Raw genomic sequence first — 27040 nt, 5'->3', positions numbered from 1 at the left:
GTAAATAATTCTCGTAAAAAAGGTCACTTGCAATCTGTTCTTATGCCCCCTGAGGAGCCAAGAAAAGCATGCTCCATTATCATACAGAATGTACTTTCCCTGGCTGCTGGGATGAACCAAATGTGTGTGGGAGAACTGAGAATGCATGGCATTACAAACCAGAGTCAGTGGAATGCATCACACACTTGGGCAGGTGAATCCTTTAAGAGTGCACTATAACCTAGACTATTTAGGTATTACCTGATGCATATCCCTAAAATAACTTGTCCCCCATTTCTAATGGTGAAACAGACAGCAGCATTGTTTGTGGACTTTACTTTTTTTTCTTCTTCTCTTTTTTCTCTCTTAGGACATTGTCACTGATAATCACAGTGGCCAGCTTTTCACAGGGTTTTCCTTGTCTAATTCTCAGCTATCCAAAGGGCAGATATGAAACTTTCAGTCTTCCCCGTTATTGTATCCTCAATCCCAGTGAAGCTGCTGTCATTGCAGCACTTTACTTTCTCGTATCAAGGCAGGCATGAAACTTCCAGTGGAGCTGATGCTCAGGCAGCTGCATGGGTCAGTAGGCAGATGGAGGGGGAGGGCTTGGGAAAGCTAAACAGTTTGCATCCTCCTCTAAAAGACAGCAAACCGCAGGGCCAGGGATTTGCAGTCTGATGATTTGACAGTGCAATGCCCTTTAGCTGTTTGGATTTACAAGTTATCTGTTTAACTGAAAGACACTTTAGCTAGTGCCCTGCTCCAGTTTTTCTTTTGAAAAATCTGAGGTCCTACTTAAAAATTTAGATCTAACTGGGCAACAGAATAAACATATTTTTCTTACAGATAGGAAATGCTATGGTATGATTTCTATTTTTCTTTTGCAGAGATCCCGATGAATTAGTTATATAAAGTGGAACAGCTTCATCAGGAGAAATTGAGAACAACCACCCCCACACTCCTTTCTGGGTATAAATTGAGCCAACAGCTTCCAGAGAGGCCATTGAAGTGAGGAAGTAATGGAGTGAGAACAGCATTGTAAGAGAGAGGCATTTGAGTGGGAGTTCAGTGAGTAAATAATTGAGTATTTTTGGTAACATGGCTTTAAAAGTGATGCTTCTAGAAACCATGAACTTGTAACTGTTTTGAGTTCATACTCATTTGGGCTGGAATGCTAGTGGCCAATCTTGGGGCTTGTCCACACAGCGAGTTAGTAAATGGCAAGCTAGAATGTGAATCTATAGTGCACTAGCTTGCCTCATGCTAACCAGCTGCATGGACCCTGCTACAGCACATGAAAAGTTGCAAAGTGTGCTTTGACATAATATACTGTAGAAGGGTGCTAAGGGAGAGCTAGTACATGGCAAGCTAGCGTGCACTAGATTCACACTCTGGCTTGCCACATGCTAATTTGCTGTGTAGACAAGCTTTTGACAAATATGCTGATCAGTTATTTATAACATTGAGGGTCATAACTGAAGTAGGAGAAGGGTCTGTCATTGGGGTTGGGGGCAGGAGGTAGTGTGTGTTAGGAGGTTGTCAAAAATATAATTTTGATATACTGAGGCATCATGTCTCACGGCCCAGAGAGGTGATAGTCATTCTCTGTACATGGAACTAGTGAGACCAGACTAGAGTATTACATGTATACCAGAAAGTTGGCAACAACTTGGAAGGAAATCATAGACGCTCTAAGAGATGGCGGGCTGGACTTACTAGGAGAGGTTTTATTCTTTTAATATATTGCTTGGCAACCCAATGACTAATCGGGATATACAGTAGTCAAGTACAAGTATCTGAAGGTTGTCAAGTATCAACACGGAGTAGCCGTGTTTAGTCTGGATCTGTAAAAGCAGCAAAGAGTCCTGTGGCACCTTATAGACTAACAGACGTATTGGAGCATAAGCTTTCTTATAAGTGGATGAATACCCACTTCGTCGGATGCATGTAGTGGAAATTTCCAGAGGCAGGTATAAATATGCAAGCAAGAATCAGGCTAGGCATAACGAGGTTAGTTCAGTCAGGGAGGATGAGGCCCTCTTCCAGCAGTTAGGTGTGAACACCAAGGGAGGAGAAACTGCTTTTGTAGTTGGCTAGCCATTCACAATCTTTGTTTAATCCTGAGCTGATGGTGTCAAATTTGCAAATGAACTGAAGGTCAGCAGTTTCTCTTTGAAGTCTGGACCTGAAGTTTTTTTTTTGCTGTAGGATGGCTACCTTTAAATCTGCTATTGTGTGTCCAGGGAGGTTGAAGTGTTCTCCTACAGGTTTTTGTGTATTGCCATTCCTAATATCTGATTTGTGTCCATTTATCCTTTTACTTTCTTCAAAGAGAAACTGCTGAGCTCAGTTCATTTGCAAATTTGACACCATCAGCTCAGGATTAAACAAAGACTGTGAATGGCTAGCCAACTACAAAAGCAGTTTCTCCTCCTTTGGTGTTCACACCTCAACTGCTGGAAGAGGGCCTCATCCTCCCTGATAGAACTAACCTCGTTATCCCTAGCCTGATTCTTGCTTGCATATTTATACCTGCCTCTGGAAATTTCCACCAGAAGCATCCGACGAAGTGGTATTCACCCACGAAAGCTTATGCTCCAATACATCTGTTAGTCTATAAGGTGCGACAGGACTCTTTGCCGCTTTTATCTGAAGGTTATAAACACTGAAGGATACAAAATGTTTAGGGCAAGCCAAGGGGGTATAATTGGCATGATGTGAAATTGAGCAAAGGACAATTGAAGCTGAATATCAAGAAAAACTTGAAATAACAAGGTTTATTAGATTGTGGAATGGCCTCCTTTAGGAAGTGGTGGCTGCCTTATCCCTGGAGTCATTAAAAGGAAACTTCACAGAGTACTCAATAGATAAAAGTCCCTGCAGCAGCAGAGGGAAGGACAGAATGACTTAATAGGTCTTTTCCTAGCTCCAATTTCTATGATTCTATGAAGCATGCCCTCTCTTTATGTAAAGCTTAGAGCAATGTAGAGGCTTCAAGAATTCCAACACTTGACAGTAGTTACTGAAGCTAAAGCCATCCCCAGGAGATACTGACTGAATTTGATTGCCAAGACCTTCTGAGCATCTGCAGCTTTTCTCTACTTCTGAATTTGAATAGTCCCTAAGATCTGTTGACCAGGATGTTGGCAGAATGTGCTAAGTATGCATAGCATAAAGCTGCTTTTGCTAGACCTACCTTGCCTGTGTAATCCCTAATTCTCAGAAGTGCAACTGTGCACAACAGAAGAGTCTGATAATTAATGACTGCAACCCCCTAGATATACTACTGCCCTGAACACCCCAAGGCTACTGCACATGCACTTTTAAAAGCTCAGCAGCTCTACTGTGTAGAATTGGAAGAAAGTGGAAACCAACTGAATGACATGAAGTTGAACAATCCCAATAGGCCTTTAAGACAGCATTTGAACAATAGCTACTGATCATGTTCCAGAGTAGCAGCTGCAGACTCTGTACTTTCCTAACTATACTGCAGTTGTTAATGCATATAAGGATGTATAACAGTTACACTGGAAATATTTTATTTTGTTAATGAATAAACTTTTAGGCCAAAGTTAGTCTTTGTGTGGAAAGCTTTTTAAACACTCTACTGTATACGGGAAACAGCAGCATGAACAAGCAAGGCTGTAGCACAGCTGTAAAATACCTATGTATAGGCATCCTCTATAGTCTAAATTATAGCCATCGGAGAATATTACTGACGTCTGGGCCCATGGATCATAAGAGATTTAAGAGACCTACTAAGCATGGGTAGTGAAGCAGGCTCTACACTCTGATGCTTGTTACTAGAAATCAATTTAACCCTTTGATATTTTTGTTCTCCTGCACATTATGGGTTTCTCATGTGTTCTTCGCTTGTGAAAGAACCTCACTGATGTTGTGTACTAATATCAGCAGCTGCCACAGTATATGGCACACCTGCTGGAAGACCAAACAAAAGTTTCGTCTTTGTTTGACTAAGACTAATAGAATAGCACAGTGGTAACAAAACATACCACCTTTATCCGAGACATAATTTTCATGCCCATAATCTTGCACAGCATTATTTTTGTATGAGAAGCCACAGAGAGCGAATTCTCTTCTTTCTGGGCATAGGCATGAACAGTTGCTATCATTGGTTTAAAGTTCCGCAAGTCACTATGCCCTTTCCCTATGGATTGTCCTTCATCTGATCAACAGTTGATTTTTAGCTAAAACTTCAATGATCACAGCAGGGGAAAAAACCCTAATCTTTTGAGCCCTGTGATGATTTGGGGAATCTATTTACAGTTTATCAATTCTGGTTGATATTCTAGAGTTATCTGAAATTGTGTATCATGGATTGCCTCTAAGTCCATGCTGAGAGGCGCGGTAGCACACCTCTGCCAGACCAGGGTCAGTGGTTAGGTCTTGAGTTGCCTATCCAAGTGGAAACACCTTGGAATAATGGGTTGGCTGAAGTTGGGAGAAGCTTGTTCCTCCAACTCTCTGCAGGGAGGGGGAGCAACCACCCCCAAGCAGCAGAGCAAAGCAACCAGTTGTTGGGAGTGGAACATGTAAATTCAGAGAGAGACACAGGAAGCTTTAGGCAGGAGAGGGGAAGGAACAGGTATGCTTTTGTAGCAACTGGGATCTAACTGGTTTAACTATGGGACCAGCCAAGGCTACTTTCAGGCATGAGAGGGGGACTCCATGATTCTGAAGAGAAACCATCTGAAGGAGGGCAAACCTGGACTCCTTGGAGGACTCTGCCCTAACTCCAGTGACTTCTCCGGAGTGGTGAGAAAACTGAGGCAGGGAAAGGCATACAAGCGTGTTTATTTTATATACATATGTACATTCTACCTAAGCAAAGAATAACAGTGTTCAGAATCCTGTGCAAAGTCTGTCTGTTCACTTTCACTGTCATGGGCCTATGAAGAGGCGAATTGTAAAGCCAAAGTATCCACAAGATAGAACTCCAAGGAACAGTGTGTTTAAGCTAGAGGGGAATCTGAGGGGTCAGCACTAGTCCTGAGGGCTAGGCAATTGACCCCTTCCTGTGTGCAGTCTCAACTCTCACGAAAAGGGTGCGAGACAGACAATCTGCACCTCAAAAGTGTTTCTAGAGACCCTAGCCAGGTGCAGTGCCTGGTCTCCCTTATGACTCAGGAGGCTTAAAGCATACAGGGCCCAATGAGAGAGTCTCCAAACCAAACACAACAAAGCAGTGACTGCCATGCCAGAGGGAGCTCTACCAGGACTGCGTATGTGACAAGCCCTCACTTTCCATTTAAGGGTGCGAGACAGAAGAGCATTTAAAGGCATTACATGGTAACCTCTCTACCAAACAGCAGAAGATTATTGACCCCTATGTAAGACACGCAGGTCATTTTCCCAGTGGAAGAGAAATCCGTGACATGGAACTTGGTTATTTTCATCACTTCTGCTCAAGGACTGATGTATTTGCATGATTACAAACACAGTACAAGAAAATGCAACTGTTTTTCCTCTCCACACAGTAAGGTAGCATGCTGATCTTTTAAAAGTGCATATGCAGGTATATTGGAGGGTGTCCAGGACAGCAGCATGTTTAGAGGGCTGCTGTAGGGAGTGGCTCACAACCATGAATGCCAACCTCAGGGCAGACTGTCAGGAAGCAGGGCAGAGACCCAAGACAGGTTGTATGTTCCATAATTCATTTTACCACCCAAATATCAACTGTGAACTTCTAAAGCACTATAACAGTCTTACCATGGAGTCACAGTCTCCTTGGGCACTCCAGTCTATCTTGTTACCCAGGACTTCATGATAGATGGTTGCTATACTCCAAATCTGACAAAATATTCAGGTATTCCCAGTCCTAAAGGACTGGTCACTCATCCCAGGTTTGTTGTACCTTTGATCTCCCACCAAAAACAATGCTTGCCACCAATCCTATGGTAAACTGTCTAAGGATTTATCAGCTAAGAAAAGAAATGAGTTATTACAAGGTTAAAGCAAGTGTGTGTGTGTGTACTATTATATCTGCCTAACCATGTAGACATCTAAATGAGTTAGTCTGTGGTTTCAAAAGATGACACTGTTGTAGTAATCTGTCAGCTGTGAATGTCTTTTAGGGCTGACTCAGGGATCTCTGCTTCTGTTTCATAGCTCCAGGTCACAAGCATATATATGCCAATTTGCTTTAGCTCAACATACAGGACATGGCCTATAGGTTCCTTGCATTACAGCCAAAAATACTCCAGTACAAATTTATAATTCTATTTATAATAAAACAATCAAACCCATAAGAAAATATATATCAAGCAAGCAGGGTAGTTTGATGGCTACAAATATCCATCTTAACCATACTAACACACAGGTGAAACAGACTGGTTTCCAGCAATGAATTTGTCAGTGCTTGGCTGAGGTCTAAAGCCTTGGCAAGAGCTGGTACCTGGTTGGTCAGCATCACAGCTGCATTCATTAAATATCAGACTCTTCTGTTGTGCACTATTGCACTGCTGAGAATTAGGGATTACACAGGTTAGGTATGTATAGCAAAAGCAGCTTTACACTATGAATATTTATTAAAATATTTGTTCCAATATTTACCCACACTCCTCCTAAGATAAGTATTTATTATGTCCATTTTAGAGATGAGTAAACTCAGGCATAAAGAAGTGAAGTGATTTGTCTGAAGTCACAGTGTAATTCACTGGGTTAGCCAGGAAATACAGCAAGAGTTCCTGCTTCTTATTCTGGTGTGCTAACTCCTAGACCATAATCTGATTGTTACCATGTATGATTGTACATACTATATATATTATTGATAGACCTCAAAGGCCAGTCTCAATAATTGTAATTCCATCTGTAAATTCAGGTAATACTGAATAAAAGACCATATTTTTCAAGTCACAAAATAAGAAATTCCAGACTAATTATGGACAGTTACTATGCAATATTTTGTTTTATCAATTATATTATTTAGCTGTCAAGTGTTTCATCATAAGATTAAAGTATGTTTGGGGGATGTTGACAATTTATTTAAGTGATTAATAATTTACATTTTGTTAATTATTTTGACTCGTTTTGGTGAACATTATCATAACAAATGAGTAGACCATCTGCTGTGGGTAGAATAATTAATAAATACATACTTTTCTGAATTATATAGTTAATAAAAAATAAAATACGTAATTAGACCTGGTCTGAGGATCTATTCCACATGTTCACATGCACACAGGCATATACACAATAGATTATGCAATGGCCAGCCCACGAATGTGGCCTTGTTCTTCTACTTCCATTAAAGTCAATGCCAGTAACTGCTAGTTTGATTTTAATGAGAACATGAACAAGCCCATAGTTTGCAGATTTTAAACCATGATTTTGAGAGAAGATTATTTTCTTTTAGAGTGTGACCCCTATAAGTTAGGGATTGTCTTGTGTGTTACAGGAATGCTCTGAATGTGAAGGTAGGTCCTTCTGCAACTTATCCATTCCTCATACTGTAGACAAAGAGCTATATAGACTAACAGTATGTCTGTCTGTCTCACCAAATAGTCTGGAGGAAAATTTTGGGGTTTTATATCTTTCCCTGTGCTGACATCAGAAATGAACCTATCTGTCAGAGGCAGCGTTGAAATGAAAGTTGACTTTCAAAATATAGAAGAATGTCATAGAAGATACGAAGCCTTCCAATGTATGAAGGACATTTTTTTCTAGCAGGACAACCAGGGGCTAGATCCAAAAGAGAATTTATACACCTAACTGCCACTTCAGGGAACTACAATTCAAAAGTTAAATCCTTGACAGCTCTGCCTAACCATGTAGATATCTAAATTTCTTAGGTACCTACATTTCTATTGCTGGGCATATTCCCTGCTACCTAGCCCACACTTAAGCCCTGGTGGGATCCTCAAATTAGGGGTTGCCCTATTTGTCTTCCCAGTGGAGCCCAATCCAGTAGGTATTTTGGAGGCTGCCTACTGGATCAGGCACTGCACAAAACAGCACTATCAGAGGAGTTAATGGTGTTCCTCTCATAACCCTTAGCCAAGTGGTTAGAGCACACACTCAGAATGTGGGATACTCTGGGTCAAATGCTCTCTCTGCCTAATGTAGAGCAGGGAATTGAATTGTCTCCCACATCCTGGATGATTGCCCTAACCACTGAGCTAATGAGAAAGTGGCCAAATGAATATTCAGACAAAGTGTAACAGCCTCCACAGAAGAGATTGAGACACCTAGCCCAGTAGCTAGGGCACTCACTTGCCATGTGGGAGACCCTATTTCAAGTCCCTATTCCACATCACAGGAGGAAGGGGGATTTGAATACAGGTCTTCTACATCCTGGGTGAATGCTGTACCTACCAGGTTAAAGACTGGCAGGAGAAGGGCTTATGGAGGCATAGCACCTTCCTCTTTGGTTTTTTACAAGAAAGGGCTTAGGCACCGACCTCCAGGAGAGAGTTCATGGCTCTGAATCCCAAGTGGAGACAGGCACCTCTCTCCTGCCTGGATATAAGCCCCTAAATCCCTTTGAAGGACAGGGCTTAGGACCTACCCATCTTCTCAGCATTTCCTGTAACTAACTTAGCCAGTTCCTATCTCAAAGTGAGTGAATCAATCACTTTTCTGGATCTGGCTCTTAAGCAACCAACTCTCCTCATGCATTGTATATGCAGCCTGGGTACTTAACGCAGGGTTATGAAGAAGTGAAAAAGAAGTGGTTCTGGACTATTTAGAAAAGCTGGATGAGCACTAGTCCATAGGGCCAGATGCGCTGCATCCAAGAATGCTAAAGGAGTTGGTGGATGTGATTGCAGAGCCATTGGCCATTATCTTTGAAAACTCGTGACGATCGGGGGAGGTCCTGGATGACTAGTAGCTTCTGCGAGTTGCCGGAAGAAAGCCTCATCCACCTCATCCCCCTGATCCGGTGGTCTATAGCAGACTCCCACCACTACATCACTCTTGTTGCTCACACTTCTAAACTTAATCCAGAGACACTCAGGTTTTTCTGCAGTTTCGTACCGGAGCTCTGAGCAGTCATACTGCTCCCTTACATACAGTGCTACTCCCCCACCTTTTCTGCCCTGCCTGTCCTTCCTGAACAGTTTATAACCATCCATGACAGTACTCCAGTCATGTGAGTTATCCCACCAAGTCTCTGTTATTCCAATCACGTCATAATTCCCTGACATCACCAGGACCTCCAGTTCTCCCTGCTTGTTTCCAAGGCTTTGTGCATTCGTATATAAGCACTTGAGAGAACCTGCTGATCACCCCTCATTCTCAGTATGAGGCAGGAGCCCTCCCCTCACAGACGTTCCTGCCTGTCCTTCCTCCCGGTATCCCGTTTTCCCACTTACCTCAGGGCTTTGGTCTCCTTCCCCCGGTGAACCTAGTTTAAAGCCCTCCTCACTAGGTTAGCCAGCCTGCTCGCAAAGATGCTCTTCCCTCTCTTCGTAAGATGGAGCCCGTCTCTGCCCAGCACTCCTCCTTCATGGAACACCATCCCATGGTCAAAGAATCCAAAGCCTTCTCTCCGACACCACCTGCGTAGCCATTCGTTGACTTCCACGATTCGACGGTCCCTGCCCTGGCCTTTTCCTTCCACGGGGAGGATGGACGAGAACACCACTTGCGCCTCAAACTCCTTTATCCTTCTTCCCAGAGCCACGTAGTCCGCAGTGATCGGCTCAAGGTCATTCTTGGCAGTATCATTGGTGCCCACGTGGAGAAGCAGGAAGGGGTAGCGATCCGAGGGCTTGATGAGTCTCGGCAGTCTCTCCGTCACATCGCGAATCTTAGCCCCTGGCAAGCAGCAGACTTCTCGGTTTTCCCGGTCAGGGCGGCAGATAGATGACTCAGTCCCCCGGAGGAGAGAGTCCCCGACCACCACCACCCGCCTCCTTCTCTTGGGAGTGGTGGTCGTGGAACCCCCAACCTCAGGACATCGCATCTCATGCCTTCCAACCAGCGGAGTCTCCTTCTGCTTTCTCCCCCCAGACGTATCGTCTGGTCCACTCTCCGCAATAGTACCTGTGGAGAGAACATGAAAGCGGTTAGTTACCTGTGTCTGTGTTGCTGGAACCCGGACATTCCCCCTTCTTCTTCTGGAGGTCACATGTTGCCAAGCTTCTTCACTGGCCTCTTGGCTCCGCTGTGCAACCTGCTCTAAATCTTTAGAGCTTTGTGCCCGTAGAAGCATATCCTGACGCTTGTCCAGAAAATCCTCAGATTCTCGTATGCAACGCAGGGTCGTTATCTGTTGCTCCAGACCTTCAATCTTCTCTTCCAATATGGAGACCAGCTTGCACAAGAGTGATGTAGTGGTGGGAGTCTGCTATAGACCACCGGATCAGGGGGATGAGGTGGATGAGGCTTTCTTCCGGCAACTCGCAGAAGCTACTAGATCGCACGCCCTGGTTCTCATGGGTGACTTTAATTTTCCTGATATTTGCTGGGAGAGCAATACAGCAGTGCATAGACAATCCAGGAAGTTTTTGGAAAGCATAGGGGACAATTTCCTGGTGCAAGTGCTAGGGGGGGAGCTTTTCTTGACCTCCTGCTCACAAACAGGGAAGAATTAATGGGGGAAGCAAAAGTGGATGGGAATCTGGGAGGCAGTGACCATGAGATGGTCGAGTTCAGGATCCTGACACAGGGAAGAAAGGTAAGCAGCAGGATACGGACCCTGGACTTCAGGAAAGCAGACTTTGACTCCCTCAGGGAGCGGATGGGTAAGATCCCCGGGGGACTAACATGAAGGGGAAAGGAGTCCAGGAGAGCTGGCTGTATTTCAAGGAATCCCTGTTGAGGTTACAGGGACAAACCATCCCGATGAGTCGAAAGAATAGTAAATATGGCAGGCGACCAGCTTGGCTTAATGGTGAAATCCTAGCGGATCTTAAACATAAAAAAGAAGCTTACAAGAAGTGGAAGGTTGGACATATGACCAGGGAAGAGTATAAAAATATTGCTCGGGCATGTAGGAATGAAATCAGGAGGGCCAAATCGCACCTGGAGCTGCAGCTAGCAAGAGATGTCAAGAGTAACAAGAAGGGTTTCTTCAGGTATGTTGCCAACAAGAAGAAAGCCAAGGAAAGTGTGGGCCCCTTACTGAATGAGGGAGGCAACCTAGTGACAGAGGATGTGGAAAAAGCTAATGTGCTCAATGCTTTTTTTGCCTCTGTCTTCACTAACAAGGTCAGCTCCCAGACTGCTGCGCTGGGCATCGCAACATGGGGAGTAGATGGCCAGCCCTCTGTGGAGAAAGAGGTGGTCAGGGACTATTTAGAAAAGCTGGACGTGCACAAGTCCATGGGGCCGGACGAGTTGCATCCGAGAGTGCTAAAGGAATTGGCGGATGTGATTGCAGAGCCATTGGCCATTATCTTTGAAAACTCGTGGCGAACGGGGGAAGTCCCAGATGACTGGAAAAAGGCTAATGTAGTGCCAATCTTTAAAAAAGGGAAGAAGGAGGATCCTGGGAACTACAGGCCGGTCAGCCTCACCTCAGTCCCCGGAAAAATCATGGAGCAGGTCCTCAAGGAATCAATCCTGAAGCACTTACACGAGAGGAAAGTGATCAGGAACAGTCAGCATGGATTCACCAAGGGAAGGTCATGCCTGACTAATCTAATCGCCTTCTATGATGAGATTACTGATTCTGTGGATGAAGGGAAAGCAGTGGATGTATTGTTTCTTGACTTTAGCAAAGCTTTTGACACTGTCTCCCACAGTATTCTTGTCAGCAAGTTAAAGAAGTATGGGCTGGATGAATGTACTATAAGGTGGGTAGAAAGTTGGCTAGATTGTCGGGCTCAACAGGTAGTGATCAATGGCTCCATGTCTAGTTGGCAGCCGGTGTCAAGTGGAGTGCCCCAGGGGTCGGTCCTGGGGCCGGTTTTGTTCAATATCTTCATAAATGATCTGGAGGATGGTGTGGATTGCACTCTTAGCAAATTTGCGGATGATACTAAACTGGGAGGAGTGGTAGATACGTTGGAGGGCAGAGATAGGGTACAGAGGGACCTGGACAAATTGGAGGATTGGGCCAAAAGAAACCTGATGAGGTTCAATAAGGATAAGTGCAGGGTCCTGCACTTAGGACGGAAGAACCCAATGCACAGCTACAGACTAGGGACCGAATGGCTAGGCAGCAGTTCTGCAGAAAAGGACCTAGGGGTGACAGTGGACGAGAAGCTGGATATGAGTCAGCAGTGTGCCCTTGTTGCCAAGAAGGCCAATGGCATTTTGGGATGTATAAGTAGGGGCATAGCGAGCAGATCGAGGGACGTGATCGTTCCCCTCTATTCGACATTGGTGAGGCCTCATCTGGAGTACTGTGTCCAGTTTTGGGCCCCACACTACAAGAAGGATGTGGATAAATTGGAGAGAGTCCAGCGAAGGGCAACAAAAATGATTAGGGGTCTGGAACACATGACTTATGAGGAGAGGCTGAGGGAACTGGGATTGTTTAGTCTGCAGAAGAGAAGAATGAGGGGGGATTTGATAGCTGCTTTCAACTACCTGAGAGGTGGTTCCAGAGAGGATGGTTCTAGACTATTCTCAGTGGTAGAAGATGACAGGACAAGGAGTAATGGTCTCAAGTTGCAGTGGGGGAGGTTTAGGTTGGATATTAGGAAAAACTTTTTCACTAGGAGGGTGGTGAAACACTGGAATGCGTTACCTAGGGAGGTGGTAGAATCTCCTTCCTTAGACGTTTTTAAGGTCAGGCCTGACAAAGCCCTGGCGGGGATGATTTAATTGGGGATTGGTCCTGCTTTGAGCAGGGGGTTGGACTAGATGACCTCCTGAGGTCCCTTCCAACCCTGATATTCTATGATTCTATGATTCTATGACTAGAAAAAGGCTAATGTAGTGCCCATCTTTAAAAAAGGGAAGAAGGAGGATCCTTGGAACTACAGGCCAGTCAGCCTCACCTCAGTCCCTGGAAAAATCATGGAGCAGGTCCTCAAGGAATCAATTCTGAAGCACTTAGAGGAGAGGAAAATGATCAGGAACAGTCAGCATGGATTCACCAAAGGCAAGTCATGCCTGATTAATCTAATTGCCTTCTATGACAAGATAACTGGCTCTGTGGATTAGGGGAAAGCAGTGGACGTGTTATTCCTTGACTTTAGCAAAGCTTTTGACATGGTCTCCCACAGTATTCTTGCCAACAAGTTAAAGACATACGGGCTGGATGAATAGACTATAAGGTGGATAGAAAGCTGGCTAGATTGTTGGGCTCAACGGGTAGTGACGAATGGCTCCATATCTATTTGGCAGCCGGTATCAAGCAGAGTGCCCCAAGGGTCGGTCCTGGGGCTGGTTTTGTTCAATATCTTCATTAATGATCTGGAGGATGGCGTGGACTGCATCCTCAGTAAGTTTGCAGATGACCCTAAACTGGGAGGAGAGGTAGATACGCTGGAGGGAAGGGATAGGATACAGAGGGACCTAGACAAATTAGAGGATTGGGCCAAAAGAAATCTGAGGAGGTTCAACAAGGACAAGTGCAGAGTCCTGCACTCAAGACAGAAGAATCTCATGCACTGCTACAGACTAGGGACCGAATGGCTTGGCAGCAGTTCTGCAGAAAAGGACCTAGGCATTACAGTAGACGAGAAGCTGGATATGAGTCAACAGTGTGCCCTTGTTGCCAAGAAGGCCAATGGCATTTTGGGTTGAATAAGTAGGGGCATTGCCAGCAGATCGAGGGACGTGATCATTCCCCTCTATTCGACATTGGTGAGGCCTCATCTGGAGTACTGTGTCCAGTTTTGGGCCCCACACTACAAGAAGGATGTGGATAAATTGGAAAGCATCCAGGGGAGGGTAACAAAAATGATTTGGGGACTGGAACACATGACTTATGAGGAGAGGCTGAGGGAACTGGGGATGTTTAGTCTACGGAAGAGAAGAATGAGGGGAGATTTGATATCTGCTTTCAACTACCTGAAAGAGGGTTCCAAAGAGGATGGATCTAGACTGTTCTCAGTGGTAGTAGATGACAGAACAAGGAGTAATGGTCTCAAGTTGCAGTGGGGGAGGTTTAGGTTGGATATTAGGAAAAACTTTTTCACTAGGAGGGTGATGAAGCATTGGAATACATTACCTAGGGAAATGGTGGAATCTCCTTCCTTTGAGGTTTTTAAGATTAGGCTTGACAAAGCCCTGGCTTGGATGATTTAGTTGGGGATTGGTCCTGCTTTGAGCAGAGGGTTGGACTGGATGACCTCCTGAGTTCCCTTTCAATCCTGATATTCTATGAATCTACAAAGTCACAACAACAACAAAACTAAAATTAGTCAAAATATGACCAGGACAACAGCTATTTAAAACAAAAAAACAAAAACACTTCCTGTCTGGTAAGTGCTTGTACTTATTGACCAAAGAATTCTTTTGCATTTTCCTTATTTTTGTATTCTTGAAGTTATAAAAAGGAAAGAGAAGAGCTAACAAAACAGTCTCTCAGTCAAGACTTTGCCGGTTCTTACACCAGTAAAAGTGAGAATCATGGGGTAACTAAAATATTTCTTATAATCTTAGTATCAGACAAAATGTTTCAGTCACCTGTCTGAAATGAAATATAGATATGGTTTATTAAAAGAAGGATTTGAGTGCTAGGTGGAGAAAGGAAACTGTCCTTCCCTAATTAATAGTTTAATGTTTTTTCTCAGCTTTGAGTACATACTTTTCCTGCCCTAAAAAGCCAAAGAAGGAGGCTCTTTTTTATCTCTGAGGCAAAGAAAGCAGTTTTACCCATATGTATGAAAATATGTCTGTGTTGGACTGCACCAGCTCATCTCCAGAGAGATGAGGGGGAAACAGGCATCTTTCAATATTGCATTGTAGCAAAGATTACTTCCCTGATATGAGTGCCTCAGAGCTTCTTCACTTGTGACTAATATGCTGTCCATCAAATGGATCAGAGCAGGCTCAACAGTCATACCACATTACTGAAGCAGGCATCACCATGAGTCTGATTGTTTTCATGTATGTGGTATTTACACTGGCATAATTCCATTTAATACATTGCAGTGACTCCTGATTTACACTGGCATAATTGAAAAAAGAATTAGGCAACTTCCATATTATTTTTCTTTACATTTTACGAATAATATGGAGGGCCTAGAATCATAACACTTGCAATTGTGTGACCTCTGTTCAGGGCCTCAGAATGATCCAAAGGGTTGCTGTAAAACCCCAATGAGCAAGTGTTACAAAGTAACTCTCCCTTACCATTCTCTAGCATTTGCAAAGTCATTATTGGCTTTGTTTTGCTCAAAGAATGTTCAAGCAAATAGAGAGTGGGGTTCCACCTGGTTGATACCTCTTGACTGAGCTGCTGTAGGGAGAGGCTGATTTGCATCCACAGTTCTCCCCCATCTGTGCCAGGCTATAAAGGACTGGCTAAAGTGACGACAGACGTTGTGTGAAATGACCAGCATGTTTTCTACCTGTCTCTCTTTGCCTAAGGGGTCATGCACAGTCCAATTAAGGTAATATGGAAAATGTGACTGCTGTTCACATCATTGAGACATTACTGTGGAAGCTGTAACAGCCACAAAACAAATATATCAAATTTGAACTAAGGCTATTTTGGATAGGGTAGGGCCCTGTAGATTTCCACAGCTTCTGCACTGGGAGCCATCACTCTGTCACCCTCCATTACCCATTCTCCTCTGACTGTAATTTTCATGGCATTATTCCTCTGGCCTGGAGGGCATGTGATGAGCCACCTCTGTGACCCACCCCAGTGCAACACGTTGGATTGGCTGTGTCATAAATATAAAGGGAAGGGTAACCACCTTTGAGTATACAGAACTATAAAATCCCTCCTGGCCAGAGGCAAAACCCTTTCACCTATAAAGGGTTAAGAAGCTAGGATAACCTCGCTGGCACCTGACCAAAATGACCAATGAGGAGACAAGATGCTTTCAAATCTGGAGGTGGGGGGAAATAAAGGGACTGTCTGTCTGTGTGATGCTTTTGCCGGGAACAGATCAGGAATGCTCTTCATAATTCCTCAGAACTTCTGTTAAATTAGTAAGTAAGCTAGCTAGAAATGCGTTAGATTTCCTTTTGTTAAATGTAAAATATGTTGTGCTGAATGGAATGTATATTCCTGTTTTTGTGTCTTTTTGTAACTTAAGGTTTTGCCTAGAGGGATTCTCTATGTTTTGAATCTGATTACCCTGTAAGGTATTTACCATCCTGAGTTTACAGAGGTGATTCTTTTACTTTTTCTTTAATTAAAAGTCTTCTTTTAAGAACCTGATTGATTTTTCATTGTTCTTAAGATCCAAGGGTTTGGGTCCATGTTCACCTATGCAAATTGGTGAGGATTTTTATCAAGCCTTCCCCAGGAAAGGGGGTGTAGGGCTTGGGGGGATATTTTTTGGGAAAGACGTCTCCAAGTGGGCTCTTTCCCTGTTCTTTGTTTAACACGCTTGGTGGTGGCAGCATAGGGTTCAAGGACAGGGCAAAGTTTGTACCTTGAGGAAGTTTTTAACCTAAGCTGGTAAGAATAAGCTTAGGGGGTCTTTCATGCAGGTCCCCACATCTGTACCCTAGAGTTCAGAGTGGGGAAGGAACCTTGAGAGGCTGCTTGAAACAAATGTGTGCTGAGCGTCACAAAATAGGATATCACTTTGCAATTGGTAAAATATAGTCCTCTGATTGTCAGGAAAGAGCCTGAATATGTGATCTGATAATCTGCTTGTTTGATTGTGAACAGGGCATGTTGCTCACTGTGTGACCCCCATATCTGTGATCATACTCACAATCTGTCTGTTGCAGATTTTTTTTAATACACCCCCTTTCTTCTGTTGTTCCAGTACGCTTAGGTTACCAAATATTGGCAACTGCTCCAGAAAACCATTGAGAATGTACAATTTTAAAAGCCAGCTGGAAGTGTGAAATGTAACTAAGCATTGCACTGTAGTTCTTGTGAAAGTTCTACTGCTGAGTTATTGCAACTCTTGGCTTTTATTCCCTGGAACATACAGAACTAGGAAATATATCTGGTCTGGGGTTTTTTTAAGTTTTAAATACCATCTATTTCAATCCAGATTAATTTTTTATCCCAGAGATGAATTGAGGTGGTCATATATTTTGTATTTGTATATAAAGTAGTTTGAATTACTATTCCTGTGTAATGTGTCCTATTTTTCCCCACCCCACAGCATGTTGGATGTTGTGGAGGCTATCAGCTGCCTTTCTCTCCTGCTGCTGAATGCAAGCTGTTTCAGATGGCAGCCTGCAATGCTGCAGTGAAACTTGTAGAAATTATGTAAACCATTTTTCTTTCCTGTACAGAGTTGGGTTTTTTTTGTTTTTTTGTGTTTTTTTTTAATTGAAACTCTCAAGCACACACTCAGACAAGCACTGCCAGCTTAATTGAGATTGGGATACTTAGTGCTTGGTTCTGTTTCTTCCCTTTTATAAATATGTAACAAATATAAATATTTAAGTAGATACTATAGCTTGTACAGTAGGATTGTCCTCACTTAGCATCAAAGCCCAACCTGTAAACCTCTGTATAGTGTAATCTCATTTCCCGGCAATAAAAAACTCAGAGCTGCTTGGGACTTGCAGGATAGTAGTATCCCATTCCATGTAATGGAACAGGGTAGGGGGGTTGATTTAGACAAATTCTGCTAGTATTTTCAAAATTAAAAAAAGGCACCGGCATAGGAAGGATCAGGGGTTTGGGGTTTTTTTGTTGTTTGCTTCATTTTGTTTGTTTTGTGTGTGTTTTTTTTTGTTGTTGTTGTTTTTGTTTTGCTATTATTGGCAAACCTGATGCCAACAACCAAGAAATACAGGATGGTTGTTGCCATAGATGCCTAGCACAAAGGTCTCTTGGAGAAGCATCAGAGGATTTGAGGCCTGATTCCGAAGCCCATTAAAGTCAGTGGGAGTCTTTCCATGACTTGGAACAAGTGCTTCACAGAGGAATCTAGCTGGCTGAAAACTTCCAAAATATTGACTTTTTGGTAAATTAAAATAAATAAATAAATTGTTGCTGTTTTTCAACCAGCTATTATAGAGTGGCTGGAAGTTTTTGAAAATTCAAAATGTTGAGGGGAAAAAAATTGATCAGCTCTACTTGCCAGATTGTGATTTTAAATATGTTGCAAAAGATGGGATTGTATAAGGAAGGGAAAGATATATATAGAAGGGTTTGAAATTCAAAGCACAGTGCTTGATAAGGTTGGCCATATTCTTTGAAACCTTTAAAGAGGATTGGTTCCTGGTTAGGAATAAAGTTCAAGCTGTGATTGAAGTAGATTGAAACAGGACAGGGAACTCACGCAGGACCAACCAGGAAAGATGAGGAGCTGTGGGATGGTGCTGCTTACCCAAGTCAAGGGCTGAACAGGGGGATGTCCTGCTTTTAGTAGAGAAAGGGAAGCTACATTCATTCCTGTTCCACCTTAACTTAGTTCATGAATTTTGAGCAGGTTGACTATTTCCATTGGTCAGGACTAAAGATAAACTGGTAATTTCACAAACAGCAAGTAGTGTTTAAAAAAACAGAACAAAAAAAAACCATTAGTTATGAACCTGTTTTAGGGTGGAATTTAGTAATTGACACCTGTTAACATGGCTTTTCTAGCTATAACGACAAACTTCTAGCAAAGCTTTGAACATTCATTATCTCCAAACAGAACTTTATCTTTTTTATTATTTTTGCTGTAAATGTTTCTACCCACATAAAATGCCCTTTCATTTAAAACAAAAGATTCAAAACAAAACTAAAACATATCATTTTTTTTCTCCCACAAAACCACAAATTGCATTTTTTCCCTCTTTTCCCAGCAGTGAAAATACTTTCAGGCAGCTCTACCCAGGGTAGTAATTAGAGAGACTAAACACTTGCTCAACAGAGTAAATTTCCCAGTGATGATGCCATAATCAGGAATCTAGAGAGAATCAGGATACCCAAGAGTTTTTAGTCAGAAATATCTTTACAAAATACATGTCAGATCTCCTTAGGACTCGGCAGAAATCAAGCAGCAACTCTCAGAAAATCAAAGAGCTGCTCTTATAGCTTCATTAGTCAAAAGCTGAATATCCAGTGCATGAAGACTGGCATTATTCTAGAGTATTGTTTGATAGGAAGAAAAAACAAGTCTTGAGTGGAAAAATATGGCTATATGCTAGAAGCAACTTTCTGTTCTCTTGAGTCTTGCCAAATATTTATCTTTATGATTTGGATGGAAGCTAACACCTTTATCTCAAGTTAGAGTGCTAAGCTGTTAAAGAACATGAGGATAACTTCCTTGCTGCTTCTCTTTGTCTTTTTAGTAGTTTTATTGTTTGTTTACCGTTTATCTATATGAACTTGCTGTCCTCACGTGTTATGATTGGAATCTTTAGTTCAGTATCAGAGTTAAAATAGCTACCTGTTTATTTCACTGGGTATTTTCATGTACAGAGCCACTATTGTCTAAGGTTGGAATTTCAACACTTTTCTTAATTGTGGGTGACAGCAGACTTGGACTTTCTCTCTCCATTTGTACATCTGAGAGGCACAACGGAACTTCTGCCTAGGGTGAGAGCAAGCTAAGATGTCTGTAAGCTACTGTGGCATCCTCCCAGTTTTAGGCTGCTCTGGTGGCTGGGGTGGCACCATGCATAATTTAGATAGTCCTGAAGTTCTGTCTAAGTTACAGCAGCCTCCTTGGGCTGCTCAATGGGTGGCAGCAGTGTCCGGAATATTCACGGTGCTGTGTATTGCAGCCACACTCCTGACTCATCCCTTCCCCACACACACCCAGCGCACCCACTATGCCGGGGCTTGCAAAGCAGTCCCTGGAAGGCATCTATACAACTGTTCTTCCTGAGTTCTTCTGCTAGGGAAATCCTTGCCTGGTCATGATTGGACTTTTACAGCCTCTTTATGCTGGTCTGGCCCTTTTATCCAACGAGCAGGGGCTAGGGCTGTGGTAAGGATCTCATTCTGTGTGTGTGTGTTTTGTGGGAGAGTGGGGGAGAGCTAGCATTAACAGACTTACTAGAATTAATAGCCAAGATGGTTTTATCTGATGAAGTTTCTGCTTTGTGGTTTTGTTATAGGGTCTTGATGTGTTGTAAACAGATCCAGGAGAATACAGCAGAAGAGTTGTGAATGTTCTCGTTACTAAATCTCACCACTTCACTCTCTTTTTCATTTGCTTATTAGTGAACGTCTGAGTGTGTGACTTCTCAAAAATGTGAAGTCATTTGGAAAAAACAAAAGAAAAACAATTAAAATAAGAGCAGCAATAATGAGGAAGTGGAGGAAAGCAGGGGGGTGGTATGCAGCCATTAGCATCAGTAGAGTTCTCCCTAGCATGGTAACATTTTGGATGCACCTTGTCTTCCTGATGATCATGGCTAGTAAAAGATTATTATCCCCACCATGAGCAAGAGGTGAGAGGAGAAAGTTTCCTTCCTGGACTCCTCCACTGCTTCTGGGACTGCACAAGTCCTTGCCACACATGAGAGAGGGCTAGGAGCAAGGGGACAATCTAGCTTTTCATGTTTTACCATATGACATCATGAAAAATGTGGGTAAGGAAAACCCGGAAATACAAATATTTCATTCAACAAATTGAGTCCTCTCTCTCTTCGTGAATTATGTGCACCTTAAAGGCACAGCCATGACTCTACCCATTCTCTGGTACTAAGCATGGAGCTCCTGTTTTCCTCCTGTGCTTACAGATGCAGGAAGCATGCAGGGCTGTATGTGTGGTGAGGAGTCCTGTTCCTCCTTACAACCCTGTACAGTTCCTGAACGGCAGGCCATGATCTGTTCCTACATTACCTCTCCAAGAGTCTAAATAAGACATCTCTTCCAAAGGTTTGTGGTTTTGCATTAGTAAAAATAAATCAAAATTCCTTCCATATTAGAAGTGACAGGCTACTTCAGATTGTTCTAGATCATTTGTGATTTTTTTAAAACCAAATCCTATTTACTTAATTGCTTTTGTCCTAAAAGAAACTCTACACAAAACGGCACCCGTCCAAGCTTTGACATACATTTAAAAACACTATCTCATAGCAGTTGCAAACCATATATCACTCAAAATACTGACACTTCTCTTTTCTCCCACTCTGGCACAACCCAGTTAATCGTGTCATGTGACCAACATGATTTAAAACCCTCACCATACTTTTCCACCAAACAGAAACCTCATCCCCAAAAACCTCAGCCCCCTACCAATGCTCACTGAAGCTTCTTCGGGCCTTTGCAGCAGGTCTGGAAGGTAACTGGATGTGGGCTATTTCACACCATTTTGGGAAGAGTGTTCCAAATGGGGAGGTTTTAGAAAAACCCCTCTGCCAGCAGTTCTTTTCCTTTCTTTATTAAGAAAGATCAATTTCAAGGCCTTCTGCTGATGGCAACTGTGGTGGTATGAGACTTGGACAAAGAGATTGTCCCTAAGTTAAGCAGGTCCCAGGTCATTTTATTGTCCTTATCTATTAATATTTCAATTGCTGAGTTCAAAACTAATTCTAATCAGAAATATTGAGAGTGCTGTACAAATGTAAAATAAGCCATCTGAAAAATAACAAAAGATAAACCTAATACATAGTGTATCTATCCCTTTTTGCTTTCCTTATTTATTCTCCTCTATTTAATGACCCATCTATTTCTGCCTGGAACTCACCTTTTAAGTAACTTACTGGATGTACATACTCCCCTTTGGAAAACGGTTTCTATGTGCCGTCAGTTCCTCAATTTTTAGACCATTTTATCTTTCAATTTCTTTCTGCTTTTTCACAATGGTGAAAAATGTGTTTGGATCTGTTTTATCAATCCCCTTCAGAACTCAAAACCTTTAATTACAGTATTGATTCCAGCCTGTGCAATATGGGATGCAATTTCCTACAGTGTGCCCTGTCAGCTCTCAGATAGAAAAACAATTGTATTTGGAAGCAATAACTTCCACATTATCCCAACAATAGTGTCATGTTGTTTCATGATAATGCAGAAGTTGACAGGTGTCACCCACAGTGATGGGTTAGGCTTAAAAGTTGAGAGGCTGGTCTAGTTAAAACATTCACAGATCTGGACTATCATCTGATTCTTTCTCTGGTCTGGAAGTCTCATAAGCATAGACTTTCTCAGGAGAGTTCCAGTATTTTCAGAAACTGAGTATTCTTGGATTTCTCTTAGTAATGTAACAGAAGCACAAATAAAGACAACAGGAGAATCTTTTTCTGAACCTCTCAATATTTTTGGGCTGGGTTGCATTTTAATTTTGGATGAAGGTTAGGCAAGTTCCTAGATCATGATCAATCATCATCATCATCAGGTAACCATGAAGTTCTCTCTTCCTGTAGCTGAAGCTACAATGATTTCTGACAAAACAGTAAATCTCATCCTTTTATTGTTTTGTACAGAGCATAAATAGCAGCAGCAACAGTACTCTCTATCACCCTACAACAGATCTTTTCTAAAGGCTTAGTTTAGAGGTCTGAGTTTTTCTAGATGCTAAATATATTCCTTTTTTATTGAGTGATAGTTGACATTTTTTGCTATAATAGTGGGTTACTGTATTTTTACTTGAGTTGAAATCACACTGTAGTCAGAATAAGCGCACCATCTCTTTAGGAATTCAACCCAGAGTTCTTTTTCCTTTGTTTTTATGAAAAGCCATGTTTGCCACCCTTCCTCATGATGATAAGTAGTAACTTACTTTGCAAGTAATTCCATTGAAATTAATGGGACTTTTCACAGAGGGTCTGATTGTGATAGTAGTCCTCCAGAAGTCATCTTACTGATTTTAATAGTACTCATGATGTGAGGTACTATTCAAAGTGAGAAAAGACATCACAATCTAGACCAATGTATGGTTCTTATCTAGACGATGGTAAAACTCACACATCCAATTTTCTTTTCTGTTCAGTTCGTTTATAAAGCATTTCTTCCTCTATTCTAAGGGCCAGCTTGTCCCATAAGGCCAAGTCCTGAAGCCAAAATGTGTTAAACTGAAGTGAGCCTCTCATCCAATTTTTCCAAGTGAGTTTGTTGGTTGTCTGTTGGATTCATCTTTTATTAAATTGCAGTACCACATGACTGATAAGAGAAACTATCAGCATTTTTCTGATTTTTTAAGGCATTTTTGTGCTTGAAATTGCCCACTGGGCACATTCATACATGTGATCCCCTCCAGCCTGTGCTTTTCTTGAGATGTGTGAAAAAAAGCCTGACCATTCTTTTTCCCTTTTTTGTTTAAAAAATCCCAATAGCAATAGAAATTATAGCCAGGAACAAAATTAGTAACATTAGTAACAAAATTAGGTGAAAGTGTAGGTTGTGAACTACTTGGATCAATGATCATCTCTCTTAAGTAGCACGTAGTGAGTGCTACCACAAAGAAATAATAAGAATTATAATGTGAGTAAGGCTTGCAGAATCTGTGGCCCAAATTGAATAGAAAATTTATGAATTTCTCTATAAATACCAAAACCTCATGTTGTGCAACGTCTGTCCACTCAGCACATACTCCTTCCTTTTGTACTTGCTTTAAAAATGTCAGCTTTTATCTTCGTCTATACATATCCTATGCACCAATCACTGAAGATAATGGTAGTTATTATTTGTTTATATTACCACAGCCCAAGGATGGATAACTTTAAGGTAGCAGAGGGTCACATAATCCCTTAAAGTCCTTTGCCATGTCAGGGGGTGTGATGTGCCAAGGGGGTCAGGTCTTCCTCCCACAACCACCCAGGAGTGTGATGTGGATAGGTCAGGATATTCATCTGGGGAGTAGGTTGGATCCTGCCCCCAGAGAGTGGGGGCCCCAATGTCAGAGAGCAAGCCACCATGCAGATGTGGCCCCTGTCACCGAAGGTTGGGCATGGCTGCCTGCTCCAGTCCATTAGCTCTTGCTACAAAATCTTGACATGTATAAGCAGGGTCCTCCTCATATGACATCCTGCTCCCCCTTCCTGGTCCTGGTGCCACTAGGTGGGCTGTGGCAGGCCAAATAAAATGATCTAGTGGACCAGATGTGGCCTTGGCCACCAGTTGTCCATCCCTGCCATCGCCCTAGTCATGGACCAGGACTCCATTGTGCTAGGCCCTGTACAAACACAGCACAAAAAGATGGTCCCTGTCCCAAGAAGTTTACAATCTAAGTAGGATCTTCTGTTGCACTAGGAAACAATCCATTCAAGCCTAGATATGAAAGTGGAAAATGTGAGAATCTACAGATGGACTCAATCATCTCAGAAAATCCCAGAGCCATTAACTATGATTCCTTCATGATGAATAACCTGCCTCCCTATGCCCATCCAAAGTGTGGCAACCTTCTCATTGGAGCCACTTCTGAGGTGAAGGATTAATGACCTAAATAGGCCCAGTTCTGCTACATTCAGGAGGTTCAGATTACTCCATGTGCCACATCCCGTGTAACCATGGTGGTTATGCCATAGTAGAAGACTTATGTGGCTTCTCCAATGCTGTGTGAATTTCATCTTTTAGGAGCTGAGTGTGCCATCTCCTTGGGAGACTGCAGTAGGAGAGAGTCTGTACGAGAAGGCCTATCATCCATCCTAAGCTGCAAAGCAGGGCAATGTGGCAAACAAAGAGGTGACTTACTGAGCACGAGCCTGGAGCAATTGCTTTCATATGGAAGAAGTCCTCTCTCCTTCCCCAAGGAAGCACTGACAGTCTGGCTTTCACCAGACAGACGGGATCTGGCTTAAGCTATGGTCATGGGTGCCATCTTAATTATCTGCTTTTAATATCAGTGTACTAACTATGATATAAAGTAGATCTGTGGGGAGAAATGCAGTCTATCTCACCACCCAGTGGCTTTTAATTATGTTTTACTTATTATCCCAAGATCAGGCATATTTGCTCTTTTCACAACCCAGATTTCTCGGTTTCTGATGACTGTGCCCCTTTCCCTATCAATTTACCTCCAAAGGGAGCAAGTAACATCCATTCCTCATTGAGTGAAATAAAAAATGAACGTGAAACCTGCAGAACTTACTCATTTTCAATGTATTCTGTATTTTTCCTCCTTACTAAATGTCACAGAAAATCTGCACAACTGGTGCTTGACTTGTTGTTGAGCCATGAAATTGGTCATGACAGAACTGTGCACAAATGTTTGACAAAATATTTTGGTAGCTTTACCCATTGAAGTCTGTCTGCCTGCAGGTGCTTTCCTGTACAAGTATCTGATTAATCCAGGGCTGTTACATCTTCTGGATTTTGTGTGGGGGACACATATTTCTCATATTCCTTAGAGGTTTCCCCCTCTCCCCCCCCCACAACCCAGGGCGTCTGCAACACCAGTTTACTGCTTTAAACAGAAATATTCAGCCTCATAAGAAAAGTTTATAACTCTTGTGTGATTATAAAATTGGTTATACTCAATGTATGTTTTTTCTTCCTCTAATTGTAGGGGGAAATGGAGAGCAGTATTGGGGATATGGCACATCTCCAATTTCTGAGATTGCTCATAACGTGGCAACGTATTCTAAGGATGGTAAATCTCTAAACTACAATAACAATTAGATATACTTTACACAGATGTATAGTCTTTGTGTTTCAAGATTGTACATTTGCTCTCTCTTGTAATATCTATACATATTTATGGCCTTATCTGCATGTTATTCATTGATATGCATTAACAGTTTAGGAAGGATTGTTTTTTTTAGTTAAGAATCAAGGCAGATAATGTACTGCAATTTAAAAAAAAATGTACTCATTTCTGAAGTAGAAAGATAACTACCTGAGGTACCACTGTAACAATATCTACACAATCAGTTTACTCTAAAACACAGCAACACCCAAGCATACTGGTGATTACAGCTTTAATGGATTATTTTGATTGCTTATTTCAGAAAGCTCCCTGTTTTACATTGAATCCTCCAGAACTGTTTAAATGTAGATTGAAATCTCTCATATGGACGGATGGTAATCCCATTTTTATCATCTTCACTGGTTTCTAATGGCACATAACTTCCAAAAATCAAAAAGACTAGGTTTAGCTCCATTCATTCGCTATATCACTCAGCTAAATATGCACTCTTTGCTTGACTGACGCTTGTTGCTGTCTCTGTTTCAAGTCAGTCTTTCAAGGATTGGGTTTTAAAAGGAAAAATGTCCCACTGAAATTTCATTGCCTCGGAACATATGTTCAGATATTTGTAACAGCCTTCAAAGCTAAGAAGAAAATGTTCTTAAAGCAAGCACATCTCCTCAAAGTGATCATCCTGAAGTGACAGCCTAGCTCTGCTTTAGAGCAATATGTTTATTTTACATTCTTGTGGTCTCTTTGCTACCCATTGTGACCTCTGAAATAGTAATATAAGAATCATTTACGATTGTATTTTTAGCTGTTATTACACCCACACAAGTTCTTATTAGCAGCCAGAGTGCAGGTATTAAAGAGATCTGTGGGCCTCAGAAGGCTCAGAGTACAGTAGGGATCAAATTACAAAATGAATTGTTATAAAATATATTCCTGAAACTGGATACAAAGGCTTGCGTTGATTAAAGTAATTGATAGCAAATACTGATTTCTTTTACATCACCAGCCCAGTGTTTTTTCTAATAATAATAAGCCTCTTTTTAGTAACAATAGGGGGAAAAATGAGGCTCATGAATCATTTATGTGGCCTCATTCACTCCTATTATTACTTCGGCCGTTAAATATTTTGGGAATTCAACCCCTTTTTCTCTCCTTCTTTTCATGCAATGGTCTTTTTGCACATTTCAGGAGGAAAATTAAAGGTTTTTTTTTTCCTTTTTTAGGTCCTGTAAAGTCCTAGATCATCCATTCTGATTCTCAGTAAATGTTCCTGTTGCTAAAGTGATTAGCTAAAGGAAGCCATAAAAGATGAATAATTGCTAAAGAAGAAACAAGGCAGAGGGAGGGAAAAATCCCAGGTGCAAAGTTAGAAACAATTCATTTTCAAGACGTCAAAAAACTCTGGTACTGAATTTGTTTGAAATGGCCAGTGCTGTAATATTTTAGCTAATCAGTAATTCCAAAATACTGAGAAGACTAGGTGTATGTCTACACTATGAAATTAAGTTGAATTTGTAGAAGTCAATTTT

General features: G+C 42.0%; 1 long non-coding RNA gene across 2 annotated transcripts in view; it reads left to right on the top strand.

The window, feature by feature from the left end:
• The first annotated feature begins 1012 nt into the window (after positions 1-1012).
• Positions 1013-27040, top strand: part of LOC141983903 (uncharacterized) — a 123131-nt gene continuing 97103 nt past the window's right edge. For both annotated transcript variants that reach the window (XR_012638571.1, XR_012638567.1), the window contains exon 1: positions 1013-1050. This is a non-coding gene — a long non-coding RNA (uncharacterized LOC141983903). The remainder of the gene's footprint in view (positions 1051-27040) is intronic.

The sequence above is a fragment of the Natator depressus genome, chromosome 1, assembly GCF_965152275.1.
Source record: "Natator depressus isolate rNatDep1 chromosome 1, rNatDep2.hap1, whole genome shotgun sequence".
NCBI classification, from domain to species: domain Eukaryota; kingdom Metazoa; phylum Chordata; order Testudines; family Cheloniidae; genus Natator; species Natator depressus.
This window is presented reverse-complemented; position numbering and strand designations above follow the sequence as displayed.